General features: G+C 49.4%; 1 protein-coding gene across 3 annotated transcripts in view; it reads left to right on the top strand.

Annotated features, from left to right (window-relative positions):
* Positions 1-1,806: 1,806 nt before the first annotated feature.
* Positions 1,807-12,795, top strand: part of st3gal3a (ST3 beta-galactoside alpha-2,3-sialyltransferase 3a) — an 847,148-nt gene continuing 836,159 nt past the window's right edge. Inside the window, exon 1 of one of the 3 annotated variants that reach the window (XM_069938965.1) lies at positions 1,807-1,900. The gene's annotated coding sequence lies outside the window, so the exon portion shown is untranslated. Of the gene's footprint in view, positions 1,901-2,099; positions 2,188-12,795 lie in introns of those variants that run through there. The other 2 variants (XM_069938959.1, XM_069938973.1) reach the window with 2 other exon arrangements.

The raw sequence follows: 12,795 nt of genomic DNA, 5'->3' as shown, positions 1-12,795 counted from the left end.
CATTGTTACTTTCAGATAGGGAGTGCAGTTGCCAATGTGTGCACAACAAACTCATACAAACAAGAATATGTTAATACCAAATAACTTATGTTTTGCAATGTTAAAGGATAAATATTGATTTGATCAGGAAGGACAACTTCTACCACCACTGCACCTGCCTCCCCCTTCAACCAGACCCTCTGTTCTATATCAAAATTGTCCAAAGAGATTTTTACATCCCAAATGAAGGCAAAAGAGGGCTTTGATTTAACATCATAACTGAAAGATGCCATCTCCCTCTCGTCAAGGTCAAATTCCTTGCCTCATACCTTTTGTAAAAAGGAAAAGTGATTTTCTGAGCTTGGTATAATTCTAAAGAGTTTACCATAGTAAAGTTAAGAGAGATCATTCTATTTAGAAATCTTGCAATAACACAAAATGCTTTTTGATGAGAGGCAAGTCAAGAACATCAGCTAAAATAAACTGGGGAAAAAAGGAAGATGTGAATCATAAATCCATTAAAGAAAATAGAGTTGAACTATCAAAATCATCTCTGAACCTCTGTATTTTTTTTCTCATTGTTTAATTCTTTTTCAAGTCAAATTTATTGTTATCTGATTGTACAAGTACAACCCAATGAAACAGCGTTCTCTGGTCCTCAGTGTAAAACATGCAGATACACAACCAGACATGCCCATACAGACAAACAATACGTTTACAGGACAAGTATTCATCTACACAATATATATTGTTTTGTGAATATGAGAGTCCTGCATGGTTAGTGAGAGCAGTTCCTTTGGTCGTTCAGCATTCTCACTGCCCATGGGAAGAAGCTGTTTCTCACCAGGGTGGTGCTGGCTCTGATCCTCCTGCATCTCTTCTCTGACAGGAGCAGCTGAAAGATGCTGTGTGTGGAGTGGAAGGGGTCCTCAATGATATTGCATGTCCTCTTCAGCCAACAATTCCAGAAGATGATATCGATGGGGGTTTGGGAGACTCTTCTGGTCCTGTGGTTTGACCTTCGATCCATTCCTCTGCAACAGTTGTACCACAATGTAATGTGGACCCTCTCAATGGAGCTGCTGTAGAAGGTTGACTTGAGAGTGCCTGGTAGCCTTTCCCGCCTCAGTCTTCTTAGGAAGAGCAGTCGCTGCTGTGCCTTCCTGACAAATGATGCTTGTCCACAAAAGATCGCGAATTAAGTGAATTCCAAGGAACTTGATGCTCTCCCCTCTCTCTGCAACAGAGCAGTGGAGGGCGGTCCTTCCTGAAGTGCAGGTATTCTCCTTTGTCTTGACCTCATGGGGGCTCACACCAAAATCAGGAGATTTCTCCATCCTGGCTGCTGATGAGGCCAACTACTCACTTGGAGCTGGTGGAGGGAGTGGAAATACCACCACTAAGAAATCTGAGCGTTTTTGCGGTGGGGGAATAAAGGCGAAGTGAAGGAATGAGCAAGGTACTGACTGTATTGGCCACGCTGTCTTGTGGGAGGAGGTCAACGGCGCTGCTGTCCATTTCTGGCGGTGCAGTAGCTTGATTGGAACAGCAGAAGCCTCTCTCTCTCCCCCCCCTCCTCTCTCTCTCCTCCCTCTCTCTCCCCCCCTCTCTCTCCCCCTCTCTCCCCCCCTCTCTCTCCCCCCTCTCTCTCTCCCCCTCTCTCTCCCCCCCTCTCTCTCTCCCCCCCTCTCTCTCCACCCCCCTCTCTCTCCACCCCCCTCTCTCTCTCCCCCCCTCTCTCTCTCCCCCCCTCTCTCTCTCCCCCCCCATCTCTCTCTCCCCCTTCTCTCTCTCCCCCCCCCCCCCCCCACCTCTCTCCCCTCGCCTGCCTTGGGCGCTCCACTGTTCTTTGTGCCGGGGTGATGAATGGGGCGAGCTGTTCTGACAAGTTCCGAGTAAGCGGAGGGAGCTTCGTTCCCAGGTAGTTGGTATTTTGATTCGGTTCGGACTCGCACGGGAGGAAAGTTGTTCGGCTAGAAAAGAGATAACAAAACACAGTGTTTTTTTGGTGTGTGTGTGTGTGTGTGTGTGTGTGTGTGTGTAGGTGGGTGGGTGGGGGGGGGGGGGGGGGGGGAGAGAAAGACCACCCAGAACCCGCCAGTGCGCATGCACCAGGGATAACATGAAGCCACAGGACGGGGGATGGTTCCGGCGCCGCTTTCTCTGCGGAGTCTCCTTGAGGCCGGGGCCGTGAAGAGCGAGTCAGAGGTGAGTACTTCCAGCGCTCGTCCTTGTTGAACGCCCAGGGGGCTCGGAGCTCGTTCACCCCCACCCTCCTCCCTCCCCCCTTGGGGCTGAGCGATGGAGTGGCGCCGATCCGCGAGTTCAGTGGAAGAAGCTGGCGAGAGAAGCCAGCGGTCCGGCCCTGGGTGGAGGGGCGCTCGTCACGGCCGGCGGCACTGGTCAAGTCACCCCGGCACCGCTGCCTGCTCACGTTCGGCTCCTGGGCGATGGTTGGCAGGTATCGATGGAAAGAGGCGGGGAGTGAAAGCGTCTGAACGTGGCTGCTTCCTTCAATTTCCCCAAACGCCGAAAATGTTGTCGTTGAACCTGCAATTATAATGCACCACGGGATCTTATTCCGACACTGTTCCTTGCATCAATTTGGCCGTTCAACCGTTTCCAGAGACCGATTGTAAAAGAAATTAAAAATACGAAATGACCGAAATAGATCACCCAGCATGGTCTGTTTTCCGAAATGTCCAGCATCGACATTGAAAAAAAATAGATGGTGGACTTCAACAAGAAGGCAAGGCTTCATCAACACTGAGCACTGTCCTTCAAGTCCTCCACACGATGGGGAAAAACACACACAAATGCTGGGGAAACTCAGCAGGTCAAATGGTGCAGAGGTGAAGATACATCAGCCTCGTCCATGGTTCAGCCCTTCATCAAGTGTGGAAGGGAACATGAGAGAAAATTGGGGAGGGGGAGTTGGAGATAATCGATGGAGACAGAAAGCAAGTAGGAACTGGAATAACGAGTTAAGGGTGGAGGGTGTGAGGGGGGGAGATGAGAGATGGAGAGGGAAAGCAAGTAGGAACTGGAGTAACGAGTTAAGGGTAGAGGGGGGTGGTGATGGTGGAAGATGATAGATGGAGAGGGAAAGCAAGTAGGAACTGGAGTAACTAGTTAAGGATGGAGGGGGGTGGTGATGGTGGTAGATGATAGATGGAGAGGGAAAGCAAGTAGGAACTGGAGTAACTAGTTAAGGATGGAGGGGGGTGGTGATGGTGGTAGATGATAGATGGAGAGGGAAAGCAAGTAGGAACTGGAATAACTAGTTAAGGGTCGAGGGGGTGGTGAAGGTGGTAGATGATAGATGGAGAGGGAAAGCAAGTAGGAACTGGAGTAACTAGTTAAGGATGGAGGGGGGTGGTGATGGTGGTAGATGATAGATGGAGAGGGAAAGCAAGTAGGAACTGGAGTAACTAGTTAAGGATGGAGGGGGGTGGTGATGGTGGTAGATGATAGATGGAGAGGGAAAGCAAGTAGGACCTGGAGTAACTAGTTAAGGATGGAGGGGGGTGGTGATGGTGGTAGATGATAGATGGAGAGGGAAAGCAAGTAGGAACTGGAGTAACTAGTTAAGGATGGAGGGGGGTGGTTATGGTGGTAGATGATAGATGGAGAGGGAAAGCAAGTAGGAACTGGAATAACTAGTTAAGGGTCGAGGGGGTGTGGTGGTGAGGGGGGGAGATGATAAATGGAGAGGGAAAGCAAGTAGGAACTGGAGTAACTAGTTAAGGATGGAGGGGGGTGGTGATGGTGGTAGATGATAGATGGAGAGGTAAAGCAAGTAGGAACTGGAGTAACTAGTTAAGGATGGAGGGGGGTGGTGATGGTGGTAGTTGATAGATGGAAAGGGAAAGCAAGTAGGAACTGGAATAACTAGTTAAGGGTCGAGGGGGTGTGGTGGTGAGGGTGGGAGATGATAGATGGAGACAGAAAGCAAGTAGGAACTGGAATAACGAGTTAAGGGTGGAGGGTGTGAGGGGGGGAGATGATAGATGGAGAGGGAAAGCAAGTAGGAACTGGAGTAACGAGTTAAGGGTAGAGGGGGGTGGTGATGGTGGAAGATGATAGATGGAGAGGGAAAGCAAGTAGGAACTGGAGTAACTAGTTAAGGATGGAGGGGGGTGGTGATGGTGGTAGATGATAGATGGAGAGGGAAAGCAAGTAGGAACTGGAGTAACTAGTTAAGGATGGAGGGGGGTGGTGATGGTGGTAGATGATAGATGGAGAGGGAAAGCAAGTAGGAACTGGAATAACTAGTTAAGGGTCGAGGGGGTGGTGAAGGTGGTAGATGATAGATGGAGAGGGAAAGCAAGTAGGAACTGGAGTAACTAGTTAAGGATGGAGGGGGGTGGTGATGGTGGTAGATGATAGATGGAGAGGGAAAGCAAGTAGGAACTGGAGTAACTAGTTAAGGATGGAGGGGGGTGGTGATGGTGGTAGATGATAGATGGAGAGGGAAAGCAAGTAGGACCTGGAGTAACTAGTTAAGGATGGAGGGGGGTGGTGATGGTGGTAGATGATAGATGGAGAGGGAAAGCAAGTAGGAACTGGAGTAACTAGTTAAGGATGGAGGGGGGTGGTTATGGTGGTAGATGATAGATGGAGAGGGAAAGCAAGTAGGAACTGGAATAACTAGTTAAGGGTCGAGGGGGTGTGGTGGTGAGGGGGGGAGATGATAAATGGAGAGGGAAAGCAAGTAGGAACTGGAGTAACTAGTTAAGGATGGAGGGGGGTGGTGATGGTGGTAGATGATAGATGGAGAGGTAAAGCAAGTAGGAACTGGAGTAACTAGTTAAGGATGGAGGGGGGTGGTGATGGTGGTAGTTGATAGATGGAAAGGGAAAGCAAGTAGGAACTGGAATAACTAGTTAAGGGTCGAGGGGGTGTGGTGGTGAGGGTGGGAGATGATAGATGGAGAGAGAAAGCAAGTAGGAACTGGAGTAACTAGTTAAGGATGGAGGGGGGTGGAGATGGTGGTAGATGATAGATGGAGAAGGAAAGCAAGTAGGAACTGGAGTAACTAGTTAAGGATGGAGGGGGGTGGTGATGGTGGTAGATGATAGATGGAGAGGGAAAGCAAGTAGGAACTGGAGTAACTAGTTAAGGATGGAGGGGGGTGGTGATGGTGGTAGATGATAGATGGAGAGGGAAAGCAAGTAGGAACTGGAATAACTAGTTCAGGGTCGAGGGGGTGTGGTGGTGAGGGGGGGAGATGATAGATGGAGAGGGAAAGCAAGTAGGAACTGGAGTAACTAGTTAAGGATGGAGGGGGGTGGTGTTGGTGGCAGATGATAGATGGAGAGGGAAAGCAAGTAGGAACTGGAGTAACTAGTTAAGGATGGAGGGGGGTGGTGATGGTGGTAGATGATAGATGGAGAGGGAAAGCAAGTAGGAACTGGAATAACTAGTTAAGGGTCGAGGGGGTGTGGTGGTAAGGGGGGAGATGATAGATGGAGAGGGAAAGCAAGTAGGAACTGGAGTAACTAGTTAATGATGGAGGGGGGTGGTGATGGTGGTAGATGATAGATGGAGAGGGAAAGCAAGTAGGAACTGGAGTAACTAGTTAAGGATGGAGGTGGGTGGTGATGGTGGTAGATGATAGATGGAGAGGGAAAGCAAGTAGGAACTGGAGTAACTAGTTAAGGATGGAGGGGGGTGGTGATGGTGGTAGATGATAGATGGAGAGGGAAAGCAAGTAGGAACTGGAATAACTAGTTAAGGGTCGAGGGGGTGTGGTGGTGAGGGGGGGAGATGATAGATGGAGAGGGAAAGCAAGTAGGAACTGGAGTAACTAGTTAAGGATGGAGGGGGGTGGTGATGGTGGTAGATGATAGATGGAGAGGGAAAGCAAGTAGGAACTGGAGTAACTAGTTAAGGATGGAGGGGGTGGTGAAGGTGGTAGATGATAGATGGAGAGGGAAAGCAAGTAGGAACTGGAGTAACTAGTTAAGGATGGAGGGGGTGGTGATGGTGGTAGATGATAGATGGAGAGGGAAAGCAAGTAGGAACTGGAGTAACTAGTTAAGGATGGAGGTGGTGCTGATGGTGGTAGATGATAGATGGAGAGGGAAAGCAAGTAGGAACTGGAGTAACTAGTTAAGGATGGAGGGGGGTGGTGATGGTGGTGATGGTGGTAGATGATAGATGGAGAGGGAAAGCAAGTAGGAACTGGAATAACTAGTTAAGGGTCGAGGGAGTGTGGTGGTGAGGGGGGGAGATGATAGATGGAGAGGGAAAGCAAGTAGGAACTGGAGTAACTAGTTAAGGATGGAGGGGGGTAGTGATGGTGGTAGATGATAGATGGAGAGGGAAAGCAAGTAGGAACTGGAATAACTAGTTAAGGGTCGAGGGGGAGTGGTGGTGAGGGGGGGAGATGATAGATGGAGAGGGAAAGTAAGTAGGAACTGGAGTAACTAGTTAAGCATGGAGGGGGGTGGTGATGGTGGTAGATGATAGATGGAGAGGGAAAGCAAGTAGGAACTGGAGTAACTAGTTAAGGATGGAGGGGGGTGGTGATGGTGGTAGATGATAGATGGAGAGGGAAAGCAAGTAGGAACTGGAATAACTAGTTAAGGGTCGAGGGGGTGTGGTGGTGAGGGGGGGAGATGATAGATGGAGAGGGAAAGCAAGTAGGAACTGGAGTAACTAGTTAAGGATGGAGGGGGGTGGTGATGGTGGTAGATGATAGATGGAGAGGGAAAGCAAGTAGGAACTGGAATAACTAGTTAAGGGTCGAGGGGGTGTGGTGGTGAGGGGGGAGATGATAGATGGAGAGGGAAAGCAAGTAGGAACTGGAGTAACTAGTTAAGGATGGAGGGGGGTGGTGATGGTGGTAGATGATAGATGGAAAGGGAAAGCAAGTAGGAACTGGAGTAACTAGTTAAGGATGGAGGGGGGTGGTGATGGTGGTAGATGATAGATGGAGAGGGAAATCAAGTAGGAACTGGAGTAACTAGTTAAGGATGGAGGGGGGTGGTGATGGTGGTAGATGATAGATGGAGAGGGAAAGCAAGTATGAACTGGAATAACTAGTTAAGGATGGAGTGGGGTGGTGATCGTGGTAGATGATAGATGGAGAGGGAAAGCAAGTAGGAACTGGAATAACTAGTTAAGGGTGGAGGGGGTGTGGTGGTGAGGGGCGGAGATGATAGATGGAGAGGGAAAGCAAGTAGGAACTGGAGTAACTAGTTAAGGATGGAGGGGGGTGGTGATGGTGGTAGATGATAGATGGAGAGGGAAAGCAAGTAGGAACTGGAATAACTAGTTAAGTGTGGAGGGGGGTGATGATGGTGGTAGATGATAGATGGAGAGGGAAAGCAAGTAGGAACTGGAACAACTAGTTAAGGGTGGAGGGGGTGTGGTGGTGAGGGGGGGTAGATGATAGATGGAGAGGGAAAGCAAGTAGGAACTGGAGTAACTAGTTAAGGATGGAGGGGGGTGGTGATGGTGGTAGATGATAGATGGAGAGGGAAAGCAAGTAGGAACTGAAATAACTAGTTAAGGGTGGAGGGAGGTGGTGATGGTGGTAGATGATAGATGGAGAGGGAAAGCAAGTATGAACTGGAATAACTAGTTAAGGGTGGAGGGGGTGTAGTGGTGAGGGGGGGGAGATGATAGATGGAGAGGGAAAGCAAGTAGGAACTGGAGTAACTAGTTAAGGATGGAGGGAGGTTGTGAGGGGGTGAGATGATAGATGGAGAGGGAAAGCAAGTAGGAACTGGAGTAACTAGTTAAGGATGGAGCGGGGTGGTGATGGTGGTAGATGATGGATGGAGAGGGAAAGCAAGTAGGAACTGGAATAACTAGTTAAGGGTCGAGGGGGGTGGTGATGGTGGTAGATGATAGATGGAGAGGGAAAGCAAATAGGAACTGGAGTAACTAGTTAAGGGTCGAGGGGGTGTGGTGGTGAGGGGCGGAGATGATAGATGGAGAGGGAAAGCAAGTAGGAACTGGAGTAACTAGTTAAGGATGGAGGGGGGTGGTGATGGTGGTAGATGATAGATGGAGAGGGAAAGCAAGTAGGAACTGGAATAACTAGTTAAGTGTGGAGGGGGGTGATGATGGTGGTAGATGATAGATGGAGAGGGAAAGCAAGTAGGAACTGGAACAACTAGTTAAGGGTGGAGGGGGTGTGGTGGTGAGGGGGGGTAGATGATAGATGGAGAGGGAAAGCAAGTAGGAACTGGAGTAACTAGTTAAGGATGGAGGGGGGTAGTGATGGTGGTAGATGATAGATGGAGAGGGAAAGCAAGTAGGAACTGAAATAACTAGTTAAGGGTGGAGGGAGGTGGTGATGGTGGTAGATGATAGATGGAGAGGGAAAGCAAGTATGAACTGGAATAACTAGTTAAGGGTGGAGGGGGTGTAGTGGTGAGGGGGGGGAGATGATAGATGGAGAGGGAAAGCAAGTAGGAACTGGAGTAACTAGTTAAGGATGGAGGGGGGTTGTGAGGGGGTGAGATGATAGATGGAGAGGGAAAGCAAGTAGGAACTGGAGTAACTAGTTAAGGATGGAGCGGGGTGGTGATGGTGGTAGATGATGGATGGAGAGGGAAAGCAAGTAGGAACTGGAATAACTAGTTAAGGGTCGAGGGGGGTGGTGATGGTGGTAGATGATAGATGGAGAGGGAAAGCAAATAGGAACTGGAGTAACTAGTTAAGGATGGAGGGGGGTGGTGATGGTGGTAGATGATAGATGGAAAGGGAAAGCAAGTAGGAACTGGAATAACTAGTTAAGGGTCGAGGGGGTGTGGTGGTGAGGGGGGGAGATGATAGATGGAGAGGGAAAGCAAGTAGGAACTGGAGTAACTAGTTAAGGATGGAGGGGGGTGGTGATGGTGGTAGATGATAGATGGAGAGGGAAAGCAAGTAGGAACTGGAACAACTAGTTAAGGGTGGAGGGGGTGTGGTGGTGAGGGGGGGTAAATGATAGATGGAGAGGGAAAGCAAGTAGGAACTGGAGTAACTAGTTAAGGATGGAGGGGGGTAGTGATGGTGGTAGATGATAGATGGAGAGGGAAAGCAAGTAGGAACTGAAATAACTAGTTAAGGGTGGAGGGAGGTGGTGATGGTGGTAGATGATAGATGGAGAGGGAAAGCAAGTAGGAACTGGAACAACTAGTTAAGGGTGGAGGGGGTGTGGTGGTGAGGGGGGGTAGATGATAGATGGAGAGGGAAAGCAAGTAGGAACTGGAGTAACTAGTTAAGGATGGAGGGGGGTAGTGATGGTGGTAGATGATAGATGGAGAGGGAAAGCAAGTAGGAACTGAAATAACTAGTTAAGGGTGGAGGGAGGTGGTGATGGTGGTAGATGATAGATGGAGAGGGAAAGCAAGTATGAACTGGAATAACTAGTTAAGGGTGGAGGGGGTGTAGTGGTGAGGGGGGGGAGATGATAGATGGAGAGGGAAAGCAAGTAGGAACTGGAGTAACTAGTTAAGGATGGAGGGGGGTTGTGAGGGGGTGAGATGATAGATGGAGAGGGAAAGCAAGTAGGAACTGGAGTAACTAGTTAAGGATGGAGCGGGGTGGTGATGGTGGTAGATGATGGATGGAGAGGGAAAGCAAGTAGGAACTGGAATAACTAGTTAAGGGTCGAGGGGGGTGGTGATGGTGGTAGATGATAGATGGAGAGGGAAAGCAAATAGGAACTGGAGTAACTAGTTAAGGATGGAGGGGGGTGGTGATGGTGGTAGATGATAGATGGAAAGGGAAAGCAAGTAGGAACTGGAATAACTAGTTAAGGGTCGAGGGGGTGTGGTGGTGAGGGGGGGAGATGATAGATGGAGAGGGAAAGCAAGTAGGAACTGGAGTAACTAGTTAAGGATGGAGGGGGGTGGTGATGGTGGTAGATGATAGATGGAGAGGGAAAGCAAGTAGGAACTGGAGTAACTAGTTAAGGATGGAGGGGGGTGGTGATGGTGGTAGATGATAGATGGAGAGGGAAAGCAAGTAGGAACTGGAATAACTAGTTCAGGGTCGAGGGGGTGTGGTGGTGAGGGGGGGAGATGATAGATGGAGAGGGAAAGCAAGTAGGAACTGGAGTAACTAGTTAAGGATGGAGGGGGGTGGTGATGGTGGCAGATGATAGATGGAGAGGGAAAGCAAGTAGGAACTGGAGTAACTAGTTAAGGATGGAGGGGGGTGGTGATGGTGATAGATGATAGATGGAGAGGGAAAGCAAGTAGGAACTGGAATAACTAGTTAAGGGTCGAGGGGGTGTGGTGGTGAGGGGGGAGATGATAGATGGAGAGGGAAAGCAAGTAGGAACTGGAGTAACTAGTTAATGATGGAGGGGGGTGGTGATGGTGGTAGATGATAGATGGAGAGGGAAAGCAAGTAGGAACTGGAGTAACTAGTTAAGGATGGAGGTGGGTGGTGATGGTGGTAGATGATAGATGGAGAGGGAAAGCAAGTAGGAACTGGAGTAACTAGTTAAGGATGGAGGGGGGTGGTGATGGTGGTAGATGATAGATGGAGAGGGAAAGCAAGTAGGAACTGGAATAACTAGTTAAGGGTCGAGGGGGTGTGGTGGTGAGGGGGGGAGATGATAGATGGAGAGGGAAAGCAAGTAGGAACTGGAGTAACTAGTTAAGGATGGAGGGGGGTGGTGATGGTGGTAGATGATAGATGGAGAGGGAAAGCAAGTAGGAACTGGAGTAACTAGTTAAGGATGGAGGGGGTGGTGAAGGTGGTAGATGATAGATGGAGAGGGAAAGCAAGTAGGAACTGGAGTAACTAGTTAAGGATGGAGGGGGTGGTGATGGTGGTAGATGATAGATGGAGAGGGAAAGCAAGTAGGAACTGGAGTAACTAGTTAAGGATGGAGGTGGTGCTGATGGTGGTAGATGATAGATGGAGAGGGAAAGCAAGTAGGAACTGGAGTAACTAGTTAAGGATGGAGGGGGGTGGTGATGGTGGTGATGGTGGTAGATGATAGATGGAGAGGGAAAGCAAGTAGGAACTGGAATAACTAGTTAAGGGTCGAGGGAGTGTGGTGGTGAGGGGGGGAGATGATAGATGGAGAGGGAAAGCAAGTAGGAACTGGAGTAACTAGTTAAGGATGGAGGGGGGTGGTGATGGTGGTAGATGATAGATGGAGAGGGAAAGCAAGTAGGAACTGGAATAACTAGTTAAGGGTCGAGGGGGTGTGGTGGTGAGGGGGGGAGATGATAGATGGAGAGGGAAAGTAAGTAGGAACTGGAGTAACTAGTTAAGCATGGAGGGGGGTGGTGATGGTGGTAGATGATAGATGGAGAGGGAAAGCAAGTAGGAACTGGAGTAACTAGTTAAGGATGGAGGGGGGTGGTGATGGTGGTAGATGATAGATGGAGAGGGAAAGCAAGTAGGAACTGGAATAACTAGTTAAGGGTCGAGGGGGTGTGGTGGTGAGGGGGGGAGATGATAGATGGAGAGGGAAAGCAAGTAGGAACTGGAGTAACTAGTTAAGGATGGAGGGGGGTGGTGATGGTGGTAGATGATAGATGGAGAGGGAAAGCAAGTAGGAACTGGAATAACTAGTTAAGGGTCGAGGGGGTGTGGTGGTGAGGGGGGAGATGATAGATGGAGAGGGAAAGCAAGTAGGAACTGGAGTAACTAGTTAAGGATGGAGGGGGGTGGTGATGGTGGTAGATGATAGATGGAAAGGGAAAGCAAGTAGGAACTGGAGTAACTAGTTAAGGATGGAGGGGGGTGGTGATGGTGGTAGATGATAGATGGAGAGGGAAATCAAGTAGGAACTGGAGTAACTAGTTAAGGATGGAGGGGGGTGGTGATGGTAGTAGATGATAGATGGAGAGGGAAAGCAAGTATGAACTGGAATAACTAGTTAAGGATGGAGTGGGGTGGTGATCGTGGTAGATGATAGATGGAGAGGGAAAGCAAGTAGGAACTGGAATAACTAGTTAAGGGTGGAGGGGGTGTGGTGGTGAGGGGCGGAGATGATAGATGGAGAGGGAAAGCAAGTAGGAACTGGAGTAACTAGTTAAGGATGGAGGGGGGTGGTGATGGTGGTAGATGATAGATGGAGAGGGAAAGCAAGTAGGAACTGGAATAACTAGTTAAGTGTGGAGGGGGGTGATGATGGTGGTAGATGATAGATGGAGAGGGAAAGCAAGTAGGAACTGGAACAACTAGTTAAGGGTGGAGGGGGTGTGGTGGTGAGGGGGGGTAGATGATAGATGGAGAGGGAAAGCAAGTAGGAACTGGAGTAACTAGTTAAGGATGGAGGGGGGTGGTGATGGTGGTAGATGATAGATGGAGAGGGAAAGCAAGTAGGAACTGAAATAACTAGTTAAGGGTGGAGGGAGGTGGTGATGGTGGTAGATGATAGATGGAGAGGGAAAGCAAGTATGAAGTGGAATAACTAGTTAAGGGTGGAGGGGGTGTAGTGGTGAGGGGGGGGAGATGATAGATGGAGAGGGAAAGCAAGTAGGAACTGGAGTAACTAGTTAAGGATGGAGGGAGGTTGTGAGGGGGTGAGATGATAGATGGAGAGGGAAAGCAAGTAGGAACTGGAGTAACTAGTTAAGGATGGAGCGGGGTGGTGATGGTGGTAGATGATGGATGGAGAGGGAAAGCAAGTAGGAACTGGAATAACTAGTTAAGGGTCGAGGGGGGTGGTGATGGTGGTAGATGATAGATGGAGAGGGAAAGCAAATAGGAACTGGAGTAACTAGTTAAGGATGGAGGGGGGTGGTGATGGTGGTAGATGATAGATGGAAAGGGAAAGCAAGTAGGAACTGGAATAACTAGTTAAGGGTCGAGGGGGTGTGGTGGTGAGGGGCGGAGATGATAGAT

This window comes from Narcine bancroftii, chromosome 5, assembly GCF_036971445.1.
Source record: "Narcine bancroftii isolate sNarBan1 chromosome 5, sNarBan1.hap1, whole genome shotgun sequence".
NCBI classification, from domain to species: Eukaryota; Metazoa; Chordata; class Chondrichthyes; order Torpediniformes; family Narcinidae; genus Narcine; species Narcine bancroftii.
The sequence above is the reverse complement of the archived record's forward strand: the minus strand, read 5'-3'. Positions and strand labels throughout refer to the sequence as shown.